Source organism: Manacus vitellinus, unplaced genomic scaffold, assembly GCF_001715985.3.
Source record: "Manacus vitellinus isolate BGI_N305 unplaced genomic scaffold, ASM171598v3 scaffold_3_pilon, whole genome shotgun sequence".
NCBI classification, from domain to species: domain Eukaryota; kingdom Metazoa; phylum Chordata; class Aves; order Passeriformes; family Pipridae; genus Manacus; species Manacus vitellinus.
The window spans coordinates 27079997-27100319 of NW_021940535.1; the positions used below are offsets into that span (position 1 = coordinate 27079997).

General features: G+C 37.8%; 1 protein-coding gene across 5 annotated transcripts in view; it reads left to right on the top strand.

Moving 5' to 3' along the window:
* Positions 1–469: 469 nt before the first annotated feature.
* DGKB (diacylglycerol kinase beta) overlaps positions 470–20323 on the top strand; it is a 335778-nt gene continuing 315924 nt past the window's right edge. For all 5 annotated transcript variants that reach the window (XM_018075883.2, XM_018075886.2, XM_018075884.2 and 2 more), the window contains exon 1: positions 470–560. The gene's annotated coding sequence lies outside the window, so the exon portion shown is untranslated. The remainder of the gene's footprint in view (positions 561–20323) is intronic.

A 20323-nucleotide genomic window follows, 5' to 3' on the forward strand; every position in this document is an offset into this window, starting at 1 on the left:
GGGTGGAGAAGGAGAACGGGAAGCTCTGCGGAGCGGTGCGCTGCTCCTGCCGCATCGCCGCCCCGGCGCGGAGCGGCCGCGGGGCCGCGGGGTCGGCGGGCGGCGCCCGGGGGATGCGGGCGCCGGACAACAAGGTACCGCAGCTGCGCGGGGGCGGAGGGCCGCGGGAGGGTGTCTCTGTGTGTGTGAGTGAGTGTGGTCGCTTCTCCCTCCCCCGTGGTGCCCGGCCGGGAAGGGGGTGGGAGATGTGCTGGCGCACCGGCTTTAAAACCGCGCGGCCCGGAGGCGGCTGCCTGTTCCCGGGAACAGGGCGGCTGCGGGGTCCGCGCTGTGCCGCGGAGGCGCGCGAGAAGCGGGGCAGAGGGCGGCGGTGACCCGCGGGGCCGGGCCGGGAGCGCTGGGCTGCGGCAGCCAGCGGCGGGGCGGGGCGGGGGGCTGGCGGCGGTGTCGCCGCCGTCGCTGGCGGTGGCCCGGCTGGATGGCCGGTCCCGCAGCTGCCCAGGGCGCCGGGCTCGCTCGTATCGCAGGGCCGCGCGTCCCTCCGCCCGCATCGCACTGCAGTAAGTTCGCGAGTCGCTGGTCGGCCGAAGTGGTCGCAGCCGCGGAACTGGGAGGGGGGTCCGTGGTGCGCGGGTGTGTGTCTGGGCGTAGTGAAGGGGCTAGACTGAAAGTTGTAGCTAACCGTGCCGTATTGAATTTGTCACGACGTGTCGCTTAGATTTCTTGTTGCTGCCAATTTGCCTCGTTGACCTACATCACTTTGCTCAACCCCAGCCAATGTCCTGATGCTGCCCCTGATAGCCGGGTTCAAAGCGGTGAAGTGTGAGGCATCCACTGTGGATGTGAGCAGAACGAGGGCAGGAAACAAAAGATGCAACTAAAAACTTACGCTTTAAAGGCTGGTCTTCTTAAACTTATCCTTTTTTTTTTTTTTTTTTTTTTGTGAGTGCATTGTGAGTATCCTGCTTTGCAAATGGATTAAAGGGTTTTTTTCAGCAGATTACTGTATTATAGGTATTTTATCCTCCCTAGCTGAACAAGCACATTGTAGGTCTTCAGTTCTTCATTCTGTTTGACTGTTTTTCTACAAATTTAGTGAAAACTTTATTATTTTTCAAAGGTATTTTTATCTGGTTGATATAGGTTTAGAAAGACGATGGAAAACTTATACAATCCTACCATAAAATAAAAAGACAGTGCAACAGGGTGGGGAAAACCAGTAATTGTAGCAGGAGAAATAGTCTTTTTAAGTTTTCATAAAAGCCACTCAAATTTCCTACTCCCATTTAGGTCAAATAACCTAAGGTAGCAAGGTAATAGTTGCTCTTTGCACTTGAATGGTATGATGCACGTATTTAGAAAGTCATTATACATCCGGAAAAAAATCCATACCAAGAACCTAATATGCATTCCCAAATGACTGGACTTGTGCTATGCTTTATGGATAAAATGACAGGAAATAAGTCCCTTGTTTCTCCCCAAAGTGGTAATCTGGTATTGCTCAGAGCCTGAAATGCCTGTCTGGTAGAGAAGGAAAACAAGCATCAAGAAACATGGGGCATCACGAAGCAACAGTTTCCTCCAGGGGCTTATGTCATCTCTTGTTCATTTGTCAAGTTAGAAGGACTTCATTATATATCATGGTACAGAAGGCCTGGAACAATTATTCAACAGTCTGAAATGGTTTTGGAGTGATATGTGTTATGCTATGGATTTGAAATATTTGGGTCCAGTTGTGTTTAATCTAATTTAGGTACCTGCAAACAGAAGTTGCTGCTCTTAAGCAGCTTTAGGAAAAATTATGCTTTCTGTGTTTGTTTAGGAAGAAGGAATATATATGAATTGTTACTTTCAAGCTCAAATCATCTTTTCTAAACACCTTTAGGTGTCTTGAACATTTAAGGAACAGTGTTCAGTAGCAATACATGAATGAAGAGATATTTTTTTAAGCCTTTATACAGTTTGAAAATAATAAAGTTAATAATTGTTTTGAAGAGCACTAGACATCAGGTTTTTTACTTAGAAGGAGGTTCTGCACTGTTTCTGCTCTGGAACTAAGTGTCATTTAGGTGCCACTTTATAGGACGGGTCTAGGTACCTCTTGCAAATGGAATGAGATCACAGAAACAGGAATAAAGAGGAAGATAAGAGTTGTAAGAAACCTGTTAGAGCAGCATTTTGATAAAGCAGGGTGTAAATAGCACACTTGAGAGTTAATACTGGAAAACTTCAATCATTTGGCTGGATAGCTGGACTGGACTTCTTTTGCTTTGTGTGTGTGTATGACAACAGCACTGAGTTCTTGTGAATGGTACATATAGAATGAAAGATAATGGTTTGAAGTCATGCTTCATATTAAATGTAATAAAAATTAGCAGCATATAGGATAGAATCATAGAATATCTCAAGTTTTAAATGACCCATAAGGATCTTAGAGTCCAACTCTCTGTTCCTCACAGGACTACCTAAAACTAAACTATATGACTATAATCATTGTCCAAACGGTCCTTGAGTATAGATGATATATGATGTTTAATTTTCTTTGAATTGTTATGGTCTTTATTAGATCATTGATAAATTAAGCCTTCTGCATACACTTTCCACAAGTCTTTTAAAGCCTGGGTTATTTCTGGTGTTTCCTTGGTTAAAGTTAACTTTGTTGCAAAGAGCACTTTACATAATCTTTATATTCAGTGTATCTTCTCATCTTGTGTAATGGTAGGAGTTGTGGATCCATGTAAAAAGTGTATGATGAAACATTCCCATCTGTATCTGGAATTATGGAAGAGTGGCAACAATCAGAAGGGTTACAGAAACAACAGGTCTTGTTTTGTTGTTTGGTGTGAGGGAGCAAAAGAATTTCAGCCAGATTTTTACCTGTGGAAAGGTCAAGGTATTTGTGAAGGACACTGATGTTTATTTTAAAGTTATGATAAAGCTCTCTCAGTGAAATCTGGGAGACATCAACAGAGTGCAGTGCTGTTGAAGAACAGGATGCTGGCCTCCTGAAATCATTATTCCAGCTCCCTACTTCTTGTTTTTATCAAGTAAAGTTTGCAAGCTGCTTCAGGAGTTCCCAGCTGAGCTTTGCAGTACTGTCTAAAGTAAAAAATAAATCAATAAAATGTACTGGGCCTTGCTCTAAATGTCATTTCCAATTTTTTTTATGCTTGTGCAGAATAAGTTTTAGGTCTTATTCTGAAGGAATTTTAGCATTTCATAGCCAGTTCAGTCAATAATAGATGGTATAAAAGGTTAAAAAAATCTTTCTGTGACAACAATTCCACATAAAGGATCTCTTGACCTTCAGTAGAGTTTCTTCAGGGAGTCCATTGTTTCCTGTGGCACTTGCAAAATAATTAGTAACAGTAGTAGTAGACTTAGGGCAATTACTTGTCCAGAATTTTAGTTTTTCATTGCAGTATTTTATTAATAATTTTCTCTTTGGGGACTACTTTTATAACTAAACCAGCAAATTCACAGTACTTCAGGAAAGCTGAAGTGACATACTGGGTCTCACTGAGAAGAGTTTGATGTTTTTAGTTATTTTTAATACCTTGTCTAAAAGAGTGAAAAAAGTTATAAATTTGAAACTGGTATCTTCAGTTTGTCAACCTGACCTAGTTTTCTTGACACTAATAATGCTCTTCCTATGGGTAGAAACGATCTGATGCAGGTAAGGTATTTTGGCTAATTTGGGAAGTTGAGAAGTAAATATTTATATATTTAGTTGGAATTGAGATGAGTAACTGTCCCCAAACACCCTGTAAAACAGCTTTAAGCAATGTAGAACACATTTTCTTTTTTAATTGTTTCTGAAGAAAATAGAAAATTTCTCTGAATAATGTTTGCAGCAGTGTAGCCCTGGGGGGATATAGTTAGTTTGCCACAAGTTTAAAAGCCTAACAAATGTAAGTATTTGGAGACTGTTTAATTATTTCTTGTCCAACCCCTTAACACAAGTTTGGAATGTAAATGTACAACTCTGATGCTATTGTTTTGCCCTGAAAAATAAAACAAAGACAAGCAAAGTTTTAGACATGTTTGTCAGTACAGTGTTACTAATTAGACTTCCCATCGTGGGGATCAGTTAGCTTTCTATCTTTAGATAATGTTTGTTGTTTACCATAGTAAACCATAACTAAAATGACATCTAGCTGCTTCTTTCTTGTCTGCTAGAGATTTTATGAATGGACGTTTTTTTATGCTGGTAGGAATATTTAGTTAGTACAAATGCCATGAATTATTTAATTTTTTTTTAGTTTGATTTTCATCCACATTTTGATTACTTGGTTTGAAATTGTTGTGATTTTTTTATTAGACATACAATGAGATGTCTAGTGTTCAGTAATTGTAATAACTAGCTCATTCTCTAGTCCATTCAGTAGGATCAATCTCAACAGATATACAATGCAAATTTTTGTGAAAGTTTACGTTGCACTACGTACATGAAACTCTGTGAGCCTTCTGCTATGACATGTGCTTCACTTCCCTTTTGAGTTGCCTTGTGGAATATTATGAAGCATTCCAGTGTAGTGGTGGTTTAGTCAGGGAATGTGGAGAACTCACACAGTTAATAGAAACTTGATTCTCGTTTCCTTTGTCTTTTAAAGCACATTGAGTCAAGTAAAAGCAGCTAGCGAAATTTATTCTCTTTAGTCTAAGTTTGTTATCAGGTGGACAGTTCTGATGTTTACACTGGTTTGAGTTTGGAAATTACATGAAATCATTCCTAAACACTGTTGAAGTATATGTGACTTTTTCATGCAATTACATATTTATATGTTTGTGGTCTTAGAGGGTTGACAAGCTAAATTTAAGTAAAATAGAGAAATGGCAAATAGTAAGGCAGCTGTATCAACCTTGGAAAGAATCACAGATGGTGTGAAGTCAGTAAGTTTTCTTGTCTTGTCTTCTGAATGGAGAAGTAGTGTTTTCTTGTAAATCTAGATTGTAGAGATTATGGTCTAGAAATAAGCAGTATGAACCACTGCATCCCAAGACTCAAGAGTCCGCTGCTTTTTTTCCAATGGCATCTCTTTAATTGTGGATTTTCCCATGTTTCCTGCATGAACTTATGAATTAGTCAATTGAATGGGAGGTAATATTATGCCAGAAATAGATTTTAAGAAGGGATTAAGGAAAAAAGAGAAAGAAAGAAAAAAAGAGAATATTTAATAGCTAAAAAATCATACTGAAGTAGATGAAAACTAAAAAATATGTGAGTACAGGCAGGAATGAATTAAGCAAGCAAAAGGAAGTTTAATGCTTACCATTAGTTTTTGGTTTTGTTTTGGTTTTTCGTTTGTTTTTTTCCCCAAGGCTAGTCTTCGATGAAAGTTTTTCCTCTAAAATTTAAAAGAACCTGAGCTAGTGAATTCTGGGAAAAGGTTTTAGGATTAGAAATGTAAAACTTGGATTAATCTCCTTTATGTAACCAGACTGCTGCTTCTTTACACCCCTAGATTTTTTTTACTCAATATCTTTACTTTGTCTATTTCTTTATATTTTGATAATTTAGTCATCATTTAGAGTTAAAAGTTTTGAAAATGTTAAAAATATACATCAATGGGTATAATTTCTCTTCTATTCAATATCTAAATACCATCTGGTTACCTTCTGTCTCTTCTATTATTGCTAATGGAAAATCAAAAGCACCTGCTGGGGGAAATTTTAATTTTAAGATGAGCATCCTTTATAGGTCAGTTGAAGTACATTCTGGATGTATCCAGGTCTCTCAATTCATTATAAGGGGTGCCTGGCTGGGATGACTCTTTCACAGTTTAAGGTCTAATTTTAAGGCATCCGACTTTGGGTGAGATAAATTATACCCTTGGGTATTTTCTCAACTAGAAGTGTAAGGAAGAATTGAACTCCTAAGAATGTATCAAATCTTCTCCATGCATTACTGAATATAAATACAAAATAAAATAGCCTTAAAACAGTAGTTCATTAGAATGGGCCACATACCAGAAGTTAAATATCAAAGGACCTATTTTTAAATGTATCTAAATAAACAAGTACTCTGGAGCATTTCTGTTTTTCTTCATGTCCCAAAAACATGACTATGGTATGTTTTTGTCAAAAAGTCTCTGTCCTAATTCCTTATGGATATAAAATATTCCAGTAACGCATTTTAATGGAAAATAAAATTACAGAGTTTTCTAAAAATTCTGGATTTACTTTGAAACTGTGAAACCTTACACAGGCATTTAGGTTTACTTTGTTCTACATGTCACACACATTGAAAAACTACTACATCTGTGACCAGGTTTATCATCATATGCTGTTGTAAATTTAAAATTGTGTAGTACTGCAGTGACTTCTGCTCAGGAGGGGCAGTGGGTCATTTTACCTGTTTTTTTTTTTTAAACACTAATGACACTAATGACAGTGTTTGTGTTTAAACAGGCTGATAACTTCTATGTCAAAGAATTCAAACCTCCTAAACCATATTATCTTTTATAAAACAGAGGTGTAAAACTGTATTGCCCTTTGTTAGGTTTAGTGCTGTTGACACAACTGTTACTTCATAAAAGTAGAATGACTGGAAGAATCCTGGGGAAATGCCCAGCTTTGAAGATTAGGTGTTCTTAAAAGCAGTAGATTACTCTGATAAGAATATTCTTTTACTTCCTCTTTAAATTTAAAATGCCAAGTGGTTACTTTGTGTTCCGCATGTAGTAAAATATCATATCCAGCTATGAAATCTTTTGCCTTTGTGAATTCAAAATAGTAACTTGTAGAAGAACTTTATGTTCTGTCACCGACTGTAGTTCCTGGGTGCCTATTTAGAGAAAACAAAGCCAGCTTACATGAGTATTCAATAATTTATTTTTCTACCCTGTATTGCACAGTACACCAATGTTGTGATTTTTACCTATCTCTGTTGCTGTTAAGAAAAATAATCTTGATAGCTGATCCAGTACTTATATCTAGTGGCTTCTCCAATGAACAAGGGGAAGTTCAAATCTCTACTAAGGATTTTCGTGTGTTCTTATTCAGGTCTGTTGAGCTAATGAGGTCAGGGTAACTCATCTGTCAATGACAGAAGAATTTGTAGAATCTCACAACTACATTTTTCCAACAAATAGTAACATAGTCATATTTCAATGTAGTTAAACGAACAGATAGCTGTAGAGGAAACTAATAAGAAAATATGAGAAATACAAAAGATCTTGTACTTTTAAGAGCACTCTTTCAGAGTTTGGACCATACTCCCTCTGACCTTATCTAAGTCCAGGGTACATGCCTGATCAACTGTGGTCACTCAGTGAAGCTTTTTCATTTTGGGTCCTACATTAGTGACTCTCAAAATGCTGTCCAGCTAAAGAAAGAGCTGACCTCTTACCCTTTCAGTATCCTAATCTGCTGATGTATTGAAACAGTGAATTCTGCATGATTAGTCCAGGACCCTAGCTAAAAGGATAACCACTGCTATGGGCGTGGAATAATGCTTTCATCATCGAGAAACCTTGAAAACTTCTGTAGTTCATCCTTAATTCATCTGCTATCTTAAAGTAAAATTAAATAAAATTGTTCTTTTCAGAATCCAAAATCCAAAGTAAACTACTGTGGAACATGGACTTACAATGACAGCATTTGTAGAACGGAAAGACATTCTTGCTTTATTTGTACTAAAATCAGATCAAAATCTTCTATATATTCTGACAAGGTGCAACTCCTTAGATTTGCTTTGAGGTCAAGCTCCGATTTGTCTTGCATTATTTACATTCCTGGCCAGCTTTCCCTGGAGAGCATCAGAAGCAGGGAAAGTTTGCCAATTCTTGTACATATTTCTTGGCATCTTCTGCAGTTTTCATTCAGATTCAAATGTTTCATTGCTTCTCCATGTAGAGTTCTTTCATTTATTCAGGAAAAGTTTCATTACTCCTCCCCTTGTCTTGTTGACTGCTCTCATTCTTTGGAAATGCAAATATGTATTTGGCAGAGCAGGTGCCATCTCTTTAAGTTATGAGCAAATTATTAACCCATGAAGGAATCAAATGCTGTTCCTCCCCAGGTAACTTGATGCATGCGTGCCAATATGAAAATCTTGTTGCTGAACATTGTATTTTCATATCAACATGCATGCTGGTAACTTTCATATTAATATGAATCACGCATGTAGATCATTATTACATGTTGATATAAAAATTGATTTTCATTCAATTCTGTGTTTGAGAGACATGTTGACACCTCTGTAGGTGTATCGTACCTGTATGTATACTTTCTTTATAGAACCTAAATGTTTCAAAGATTTAAACCCAGTATCTACTACATCCATTTAAATGTTTTAGGGATATGCAAGAAATAGTGAGGCTGTTTAAAGAAAAGTTCCTTGTGCAAAGCACAAACTTTGGAGAGATTTTAGGCTATTCAATAATCAAACAGCTGAAGACAGAACAGATGTGGTGATGATTTTCAACCTGTGGGTGTTGTAGAAGGGAAGATAATACTTAGTCTTACCTTGTCTTCAACAATGTTGTCATTGTTTCTGCAGATTTAACACAAATTCTACTGAATCTTTCTTTTTTAAGATAGCCTAATGGAATTCAAGAAGGGGAGGGAAAGAAAGACAGTTCACAATGGAATAACCCTTCTGTTTTAATAATTTAAAAGCCTCATAATACTCTTAAAAACCTTATAATTGATGTAAACAGCATGATGAAGACCCTAAATACTGTCATGAAGTTTATGATGGAGAAGAATCTTATGCGTAGTAGATGTATTCTTTTGAAGAGTTGATAATGCAGATTACATTCCTTAATATAACTGCAGTTGGATTCTGTAAATGACAGCTGCACAATTACAACTAAAAGGGATGTTTTCATTAGTTATTATCTAGTTATTTTTGAAAACTATACATATTGCCAGTAAAATCTTTTGTTTGTATGCCCCTTTTGTTTGTGGGAAGCATGTTTCATATATGTGGCAAGTGAACATCCATACTGCAGAGTGTGTAAATAGTGTAGCATTTACCTTTTTTTTTTTTTTTTTTTTATTCAGTGGAAAATATTTACTATTAACCAGTTTGTCTGGACTTTTTTTTTTTTTTCTGGTAGAGTCATATTCTGTACATTGTCCTTAAATTTCCCTGTGGCTTATTTATATCCATATCAAAATGAGGCACTGTTAGTAGGGCAGGTGAATGGGATCATTCTTCATACCTCTTCTTAGGAGCATAAGGATTGCTTTACTGAAGTCTGTCTGGACTAGTATGATGTCTCTTCACAGTGAGTATCAAGGGAAGAATATAACAATAGGCTGAGCATCTCCAGAGCATTCCCCCAGGCTCCAACACTCTATACAGATTTTTATTTTACAGATATCTGCGATAGCCCATTGTTTCATTTTGAAGCTGGAAGAATTCTTGTTTAATCTTTATAATCAGGTTGCTCCATCTTTTTTTGTCCTCTTTTTCCAGTTCTGTTGTAATCAGTTTGAAAATCCAAAATACTCTGTCGTTCAGAATGCAAGCATATCAGGGACCTATACAGTGAAATAAATTGTTTTATTCTCTGTTTCTTTCCAAATACTTTTATTTTTAATTCCATTAAGCACTGATCTGATGTTTGCTAATTATAATTCCATAATTTTATTTTATTTCTGAGTGATAATTCATCACTGATGAGCTCACTGCTCATCACTTTAAGTGTATTGCTAGAAATTTTTTTTCTATGTGCGTTACTTTGGATTCATCAATGCTGAACTATTCCAGTGGGAAGTGGAGGATAGCATTAGCAAGGAAGAGAAAGGAGAGTCAGCCTATTGCGGGATTTAATACCTATATTATATCTAAATTCTACTTCAACTCTCTAAACCTTTCCTGTATCTATCCTTAAAAACATTACAGTGTCTGTGTTAAATATTTCATTGGTATGGGTTTAACAACTAGAATAATGACTTGATAATCCATTGGAAAAGGGTTGTTTTTCTTTGTGAATAAAATACACAGTGAACTTTATTTAAAAGATACACTTCATAACAGTCTAATGTATCACACCTCTTGCATAAATGTACTAATTTAAAGATATATTAGAAATAAAAATGTTTTTAAAATATTTTTGAAATGTTTAGATTTTTGGTTGTTTTTCTGTTTGCTAGTCTTCTAACCTTAACCATAATACAAAATATTCTGCTGCATAATAAATAGGTACTTGGATTATGTTACTTAACAGCATAGGTGTGTCCATATAAGAATGCATACCTTCTGTTCACCATTGGTGAATCAGAGCTCAGATCAGTCCAACAGTTTAATTACCTAGGCAGCCTCATCTCCTCGGATGGTAAGATTGACGGAGAGATAGACAACAGGTTAGCAAAGGCATACAGTGCCTTTGGAAAGCTTCATTAAAGAGTTTGGTGAAATAAACACTTGAAGAAAAGCACAAAGATCAGTGTTTACAGAGCCATAGTGCTGTCTACTCTCTTATATGGATCTGAATCATGAGTCATCTACTGCCACCACCTGTGACTCCTAGAACGCTTCCATCAGCGCTGTCTCCACACAATCCTAAACATCCACTGGTCAGATAATGTGACCAATACATCTGTTCTAGAACAAGCAGCAGTCACAAGTATTGAGGCCATGTTGCTGAGAACACAGCTGCACTGGGCAGGGCACGTCTCCAGGATGAAGGACCACCGCCTTCCTAAGATCTTGCTTTATGGTGAACTTGCCACCGACTGCCGCAAGAGAGGAGCCCCAAAGAGAAGATACAAGGACTCCCTGAAACAACATCTCAGCCTTGGCCATATTGATCAACATAACTGGTCTACTCTGGCCTCCAATTGGAAGGTCTGGAGACGCACTATCCATAACGCTGCTGCTCCTTTTGAGAACACACGCAGGATCACTCTTGAGGAGAAAAGACAATGCAGAAAGATTCGTGCCTTGTAGAATATACCACCTAAGGAGTCTTTCTGCTGTGCCTTTTGCAACTGGGTGTGCCTGTCTTGTATGTGCCTTTTTAGCCACCGGCGTGCTTGTAACAAATGTGGGTAGAGCCCTTCCCAAATCTTCGTTTGCAAAGCCTAGTCATGAATGAATGCATACTTTCTATATAAATTTATATTGACTACATGTTGAATATGCCACTCATAGATGTTGTGAATGGGATTAAATTTGTAGTTGTCAGAAAGTGTCTATTACAGTTTAGTTACTTACAGGAATTGAAGTTTTGAGGTGGCAGTTAGAGAAACAGTTCCTAGTAATATAAATGAATACTGAATGCTATCAAATGACTGTGTTAGTCTGTAGATTTGAACTTAAGAAGGTGAATATGATAAAGCAAGGAAATGGTAAATGAGAAAGGCTGATGCTGTCAGACTCCTGTTACTACTCCTTTTAAAGTTTACTTGTTTTGAATATGTTGAGATATGAGCAGTGTTTCTTAAACTTTGAAGCTTTGATGAAAAAGTGATATATAGTTTAAAATTAATGCATCATAATGCTTACTATTGAGGTGTGACCTCTGGTATTGTGGGTTTATTTTCTGTGTGTTTTCTCTAAGCTGTATTTGTGTCATGGCCCCCATAGCAGATGCATAGAAACCATATGCAGACAGCTTCTAACCTACTCATATGCTGAGGGAGTTAACGTTAGACCATGATGAATTCATGCCTCTGGAACTGTCAATGACCTTCCTCCTGCATGTGGAGCTCCTGCTGACATATGTGGGGATTTCACTTGTGTGAAGATCATGGCACCTGGTCCCTGAGGGAGGCTTTGGTTGAGCAATTTGCAATCGGTAACGTGGGAATTGTTAGTGAGCTCTATTTGAACTGCCCCACTGCAGTCATGACACCTAGTTTCAGTTCTCCAAAATGAATGAAGATGGGTGGATCTGATATTTGATTAGTTTTGTAACCTTCAGGTCTTTAGGTGATTTTTCTCATAATGGACTTGCACATAGAAGAAAATGGATGTGCAGGTGTGGATATAATATAAATTCTTTTTACTTTTAATACAAGAAAAATATACTTGATTTTTTTTTTATTATTTTTGTATTTGTCTTTAATTTGTTTTTAATTCTGCTTTCTAGAAATATGTAAATTATATACATTAATTTTTAGCAAATGAAAATTCCAGTCATGAGGCTCCAGATAGAGCCCTCTGCCCTAGATCACTTGTTTCTGTATACTGCTCTATACTGATAGTCAGCTGTAGTTTTTTTTCAGTTGAGCAGATGCCATGATGATAAGAGTCTTAGAAATATGGAAACATAGTAATATAATCTAGGGAATTCTTTAGCAACAATTATATATTTCTTTTGCTACATGAAAATACATATTCAGTTATACATAGAACTAAGTCTTGTAAAATAAAAATGTTAATGAGTGTGTGTAAACCTCTTCCTACACCAGAAAATCATAGAGTCAGTGAAATGTGCATCGGAAATGAACTCAGCTTTGGGTTACTCCTCTTATTGCCCTTTCTTTTTTATAGCATTTTAGAAGAAAATCCTGTTGCATTTCCTAAAACAGACTACCAAAAGAGCAACTGAGGAAAGTTCTAATCATGTTAGTCTTATACCCCATCTTAGCATCTTCTGACTGTCAGTGCAGCCTTGTTTTTTACATCTCTGCTGCTACCTCTTAACTTGCCATGTCCTTGACCTGTTCCTGTTTTTCTTTTCCACTGGATGTTGATAATGCACTTTGGGGAGGAACTGTGAAGGTGGGACCTACTTGGGCTGATCTCAAATGGTGATAAGGCACTGCTAGTGGTGACTATGGTGGAGGCAACTGCAGCAGAGAGAAACTGAATTTTTGCTCCACAAGTCAGCAATTTTATTGGGTTTGGTGTTTGGTTTTTTTTTTTGTTTGTTTCTTTAATTTTTGTCGTTGTTGTTTGGGTTTGGGGGGGTTGTGTGTGTGTGTCCGACCATCCATGTCCCAAGAACTTGGGGCAGCTGGAGAGAACTGGTGTGTCTAGGAAATGAAGGGGGAAAAGAGATAAAGTATTATAATTTATTTTTTTCCCAAATAATTATTGCCATGAAGAGGTGGCAAGAGGTTTTTTACCCCCCTCCCCTTCTGAAATGGAATTCCGGTAAAAATTGAGGATGCTTTCATGTGTTTGACTTAGTTGTGTATTTTTTCTTTCAATTTTTGTAGACATCTGGTTTGGTTCCTACAGTCATGATATAGGGAGTAGGCAGTTTGCTGGTATTCTGTTACCAGTGGGCAGGCACTGACAGGGTTGTCATATGCACAGTCACACTTGATTTGCATTTTCTTTCAGAGTGGATTGGGTGTATTTCCGTATCAAAATATTTACTTTTCTACTTGGGATGATTACAACGGTTAGTGATATATGAAAAGTCAGTCTGCTCTCCTATTTACCGAGTGCTGTGGCTAAAATTTACATTGTATAAGAGCAAGCAGGTCCTAGGCAAAGATGCTCAGAGTTGAATGAGTCTTTGCTTCTCAAATGAAGGAATGGACTGTATTATTTGTATAAATTGCACTCTGAGGATTTCTTCTTCAGAGAACCAAAGTGCAACTGCTAAGGATGGTTTGTGAGAGCAGATAACAGATTGACTGCCAGAGTAAAGCAAAAAGTCGGTAGGAACAACCAGACACAATCAAATAAAATCTGTCACTGTCTGCCTTTCCTCCCCTCCCCCCCTCTCCCCCCCTTTTGTGTGTGTATGCGTGAGTGAGATATTTAGAATAATTTTCCTGGTAGATAAAAACACAGTGGTAAATGATTGTGCATGTTTGAGAGGTTCTCTGGAACTGCTGTTGTGTTTTTTAGGAGAACCTCTTGACCTGAGTGGAAACACGGTGAACTTATTCTGTTCAGGTAGAGCAGGAAAACTGCGGCTGCTGATAGGTCCTCTTGTGCTTGATAGGTCCTCTTCAGGCAAGAATGTGAGACTGGGAGGTAGAAGAGTCAAGAAGGGTGAGAGGAGCCAGGACAGCTCACAGTCAGTGGGTGAGGCAATGTGCTGTGGCTTTGGAATGGGTAGAGCAAAGAATTTTATTTTTGAAGGCATAAACTAAGCCCTTGGTGAATTCCAGAGCCCAAACAAAATGTTGTGGTAAATGAGCAACATCCAGTTAGAGAGGTGTGAAATGGTGCTCAGAAGAAGCACACTGGGATCAAGGATGAGTTGGAACTGATGACTGGGAGGTGTCCAGAGGATAAAAGGTTTTTCGGCAAGGGAAAGAAAGATGTCTTCATGTTGATGTTACAATTGCTGTGATTTCATATCAAATTGTTAGAAATTTTTTATGATGTTTTGCATTTCACCTTTTTTTTTGTTGCTAGTGTTCCAGTTTGGACCTATTTTGACAGGCACATCATCTGCATGACTAAAGCCATTCTAAATATAAAAAAAAAATGCTCCCTTACATCATTCATATTCAAACAAACCCAGATCAAACCAATCCAAAACCTAGATCACCCATAAGAAGTTGTATTGCAAAACCGATGACACCCCACGTGTGCTGTGAGGGGGGTGGGGGTTAGATTCAATTTGCCTCTTGGGTATTTTAGAATTAGTGTCTGTAAAATTTGACTAACAAATACTAATAGTCTAGAGCATTGGTTATGCTATGAAAACATTGGAATTCTTAGATAATAGAAATTTAATGAAGTTCATAGAAGCTTTTGTCCTAATTGTAAGTCAGACATGAGATAATATGAAGCTGTACTGATGCAGAAGGTTATTGTTCTTTTGAAAGGGGTTTCAGATGACTTCACCAGGGAATTTCTGAGGATGTTCCTTTGTGTATCTTGTAAAATAACAGCTCTGGTGCAGTGTAAATAGGGATAGTATACTTCCTAAAATAAAGTATTTGTTTTGGATTTAAAGCAGAACTTTATGCTTACTTTGGTGTTTTACAGAGATCTCATTTTACAAGGAAAGTCGTGATGTTTTTGCAGAGTTAAAATTTATAGTTGCACTTTGTGTCAGAGAAATGGTCTTGAAAGAGAGAATAACAAGACATAACAATATTTTTTTCGTTTCTTGATATTCTGTAGAGCAGGTGAAGTGCATCTAAGGTATTTGGCATGATGAAATTTATTCACAGTGTTGACAGACTAAAAGAAAGGTCCAACTCCCTCCCCCCAGCCTGTTGTCCTTTGTGTCCCTGTGGCATCTGCACTGTTTGTGGTGTATCTTTGTAAGGACTGAGATGACCTTCAAATGTGAGGGTAATGTTAAACTGTCAGATTCTAAACTTTTTGCTCATGGCCATCTGGCCTCACTAGATCCTTGCCCCTGTGCCTGCTTGGTTTTGCTGACGTGGATGAAGCTGTTGGCTGTTCTGCTGCTGTGACAGCATTGCCTGGTACCTGTGGCACAGAGTATTACTGATGGGAGTGTGAGTGGAAGGGAAGGGAACCAGCAGGACTTGTCTTCTGGGAAAGCTGGGACTCCCCATGCAGCCCCTGCATCACAGGGATCCTTACCAGCTCTGCAGCCATGGAACTGTCTTCCATGCATTACTGTCAGTCCATGAACCCTTCTCACCCATTTGGGAATAGATGAAGATCAAGGGGATAACTTAGTGGTAATGGTACAGCTTTCTAAATTTTTCAAAATATTTTTCATGAAAAGTATTTAAGTTAGGTAAAAAAAGTACTTTGGGACATGTTGTTCCATTTATTTTTGAAGACTATTCTCCATAGAAATCACTGGAGAGTTCTTAAAACAGATGGCATGATGTGGGCCATTGTAATGCAATTTTCTTTGTAAAATGCTGTGTCCCAGGGCAAATTTACCACAAATGGAGCAATCGTGATGTCCCATAAAAGAGAAGACATGTGTTTTTGCAGCGTTTGATAGATCTGAAAAATATGCATAACTCTGCCAAGCAAGCAAACCCGCTATTTTCAGTAAAGTATTTTGGGGCTCTTGGAGTATTTTGAAAGTGCTAGTACAGTAACTACTCTGACTCTTCAGGAAAAGTTTGTATAACTAAAATTTTAAACATCAATAAATACAATATTATCTGGAATTATGACTGTCAAGAAGACATGTTAGACCTCTCTCCTGTTGAACTTTTTGGCAGAAAAAGAATATACATTTTTTTGTTAATATAGTTTACTGGAACTTTTTAGTTTATAGATATAGATTTTGAGGCCCTAAAGGAATACAGCACAGATATCAAAATAGAATTGATATTCTATTAGATTTCTGGTTCACAAGTAATCAGTGGAAGTATTTATCTCATCTGTTATCTGTGCCAAGTAGGACTTAGTAATTAATTAAGCGACACTATTGTAGGTCTGCTGCCATTATAGGTGATAACTGTTATTAAAAGGGCTAGATAAATTTTGTGAATAATTAAAATGGGGAGAAATATGCAAAAGAACATGAGATTATGTATTTTAATCAGAATATTCTGATGTATTCTTTACTGAAATATGTGTGTTCATAATTTCACCTGTATCATAGGTAGGTTTCTAAAATACTAACAAGATAGCATAGCATTTATGTTTGGTATACTTATCTCGAAGAGAAATGGAAATAGAAAACATAAAAATATGTTGTACATGTATTTGCAACAGGATATTTTACAGTGAATTTTGTAGGTATACTAAATCTATGTTTTTCATTCTTCTAACATGCCAAAAGAAATAGCTTGCTTATTTTAGCTGTGCCAATTCAAGAAATGTAAGCTAAATCTAGTGATGCAATTTGTGCCTGGGAACCTTGAGGACTGGAAACTGCTAACAGACGTGAGACATCTGTAGTAATCTCTTGAATAATCTTTTGTGTATCTGAGAAGGCCAAAGTCTAAAAAAGGCTAAAGGCACTGAATTGTCACTTGCTTGTGAAAGCAGAGGATTTGACATTTTGCAATTTTGTATTCCAAGTAGCAGCAGCTTTTTCATGATTTCTCTTTACTCGTCTTCAGGTACACACCTTTTCTCCTCTTAAGGGGGAAGACAGCACAGGAATTGAGGTTCAAGACAAGATGATCTGTATTTGTTTTTGGCACATTGCTCAGAGTCTCCATCTTCCTTGAACTTAGGATTCTTTTGCTGGGACAAAGAAGTGGGTACATTAGGAGTGTTTCTGGTCCTTGAGATGTAGGCTCAGGCCCTGGGCACCTCCTTCTACCACCATTTTGGACAGGGCTTGCTTGGCCTGTGCTGGCCCAAATCTGTAGAAAAGGGATGGAGCCACTGGAACTGGATGGGAACCGTGACATTTTCTAACCAGCATGTGTGACTGGAAAACCAGGACCCTGAAGCAAACCACAGTACAACTCTTAAGTAATCTAAAAAGAGCCTCAGATTTCTGGAATGGTGTTATTATTGTGTATATGTAGTTAAATCTGTAAGTGACGAGGTTTCATCAGAAGTATCTATTTCCTTTTAACTACTTGTTTTAATTAATGGTATATTAACTAGAGCTAGCTGTATATGAGAGCCAGAGAATTTTAATAAAATTATGTGGCTTGGGTAATGAAATAATTTTTATAATTTACAGCTTTATTTTAAGTTATTAAATACATTTTTAGGCATTTAGACTTAAATTTACCAATTCCAACTTGATAGGATAGACAAAAATAAAGCTGGTAAGAAGTAGAACTGTCTTATTTACTTGCATAAATTATCACTGTTTATGTTTAAATATACTCAATTACAAATCTCAGTTCAGTTCCTGACTTTTCCACACATGCTTCCTGTGTGATAGCGAGCGAATTATTTAAGAACAAATGTTTCACTGTGTCTAGTGAATTTGAAATGCAGTAATTAATGCCAGTTGATACCTAGCCACTTTTTAAAATTCAGCACTAGGTCTATATTATTTTGTAGGAATTTAAGTTGTCCACTTCTTTTCTTTAAATTGGGATATTTCTCATTTGATATTTTCTGGTCCTTGTACTTAAAAGTTAGCAGGTCTGTACTGTTGTGTATGCTGTACTGTCTCTGATGTAGTCATAGAATCACTGAATGGTATAAGTTGGAAAGGACCTTAAAGGCTATGTAGTTTCAAACACCCAACCCCCACCTCCCCAAACCATGAGCAGAGACCCTTCCACTAGACCAGGTGGCTCAAAGTCCCATCCAGCCTGGCCTTGAATGTTTCTAAGGATGTGGCATCCATCACCTCACTGTGCAGTCTGTTCTAGTGCTTCACCACCTTCACTGTAAAGAATTTCTTCCCAGTATCTATCTAAACCTGCCTTCTGTCAGTTTGAAGTCCCCCTTGTAGTGACAGGACAAGTTCCCCTTGTCCTATCACTACCCGCCCTTGTAAAAAGTCCGTTTTTGGCTTTCTTGTAGGACCCCTTTAGCTACTTGAAGGCTGCTACATGTTCTCCCTGGAGCCTTCTCCAACCAAAAACCCCAGCTCTTTCAGCCTGTCTTCATAGGAGAGGTGCTCCAAACCTCTAATCATCTAATGGCTCTTCTCTGGACTTACTGCAGTAGGTCCATGTCCTTTTGTGTTTGGGGCCCCAGAGCAGGACACAGCACTCCAGATGGGGTCTCATAAGAGCAGAGCAGAGGGAGAGAATAACCTCCCTGAACCTGCTGGCCACACTTCTTTTGATGCAGCCCAGGATATGGTTGTGGCTTTCTGGGCTGCAAGCACACGCTGTCAGTCATGTCAAGCTTCTCATCCACGAACACTCCCAAGAGCTAGTCTTGATCTATTCTTTGCCCAGCCTGTATTTGTGCCTGGAACTGCCCCAACCTTACACTTGGCCTTGTTGAACTTGATGCATTTGCACAGACACATCTCTTAAACCTCTCAAGGTCTTTCTGGATGGCATTCCTTCCTTCCAGTATGTAAATCTTATCTCAGTTTCTGCTTTATAATACAAGCACATGATAACAACATAATTAGTAGTTACTTGACATTTTTCATCTGTTCCATTGGTCAAGCCAGCCTGTAAAGAATGAGCAGGAAAATGAAGTGTGTTTAGGCACTGTCGAACATCAGAGTGCAGACACCCTATTTGGGTCAGAAAAGCAGCATAGTGCCCAGGCTGCATAGTCCCAATTGTCCAGTTCAGTTCAGCTCAGGTCTGGGATTTCTGCCTGTGCAGTCTAAGCAGCTGAGTGTAAACAGTAGTATCTCAAATTTGGAGTCGCAGATTTGTATGGATGCACATCACCTGATATGCATGACCTTTCTCTGTGGTGATTTTTGTTTGTTTGCTTTTTCTTCTTGTGGCTAAGTAATTTTTTCTTGGGTAAAACATCATATATTACTTGGCATGCCTTAAATGAGAAAACAGAGGGGTAGCTGTCTTTTGGTTTACTGCAAACATTAGCAAAAATAGTTAATTATGAAAGTTGTAGGAGTACAGCAATATCAATTGGAACATATAAACAAGTTAATTTTAAATGAATTTTATATTTTTGAGGATAGAGAGTTTATGAGGCTTTATGTGATCACTGATGAATGTTCTCAGAAGATAAAATTTCTGTTTCATTAGTAAGTATGACTTTATCATCTCAAATACAACCTTTGGAAAAAGAACTTATGGAATGGTTTTAAATAACAAATAGTATAAATTTTCTCTCTTTTTTTAATGTCATAAGCTATACCAAAATAGGATGACCTTAATAAACTGAGTGACTTACAGATTACATAGTTATGATATTCCTGTGATATAAAGAGGATACAGGCAGACCAAACTTTTTTAGGCTTATTTCATATTTAGAAGAATTCAGTTGTGCATGTTTTAATACAGGGCAAGTGAAAGGAATGACTCATAAAAAATCATTTAGTACAGTTAAACAAAGATTCTGAACTGTGAGGGTGGTGAGATGCTGGAACAGGTTGCCCAGAAAAGTTGTGCATACCCCATCCCTGGGAGTGTTCAAGGGCAGGATGGATAAGGCTCTGAACAACCTGGTCGATTGAAAGGCGTCCCTGCCCATGGCAGGGGCTTTGGGATTAGATGACCTGTAAGGTCCCTTACAACCCCAGCCATTCTATAATTCTATGATTTCTATTAACATAACTGTTTTTAAAATTCACATGGTCTCTAATTGATGAAAGCAAGTTTTACACGAGTGGCTTCAGAGAATAATGTTATACATGTATATCCCATACTCTTATCCGATGTTGATAAGAGAAGACCACACAAAGGACTTTTGAAAACGTCTTCATTTGAAAATTTTCATCAATTCAAAATGGTAAAATAGAGAATAATTCTTAACCCTAAAAAAATCTACTCGTGGGGTTTGGTTCTCCCCCCCCAATTGTCTTGATATTCTGTCTTACAAGATTTCAATGGAATTCAAACTCTGTGATATAAATATTTCATATACAGTCTTCTCATAAAACATCTAGACTTTTAGTGATGACTGTACAAGTAGATGGAAGAAGAACTA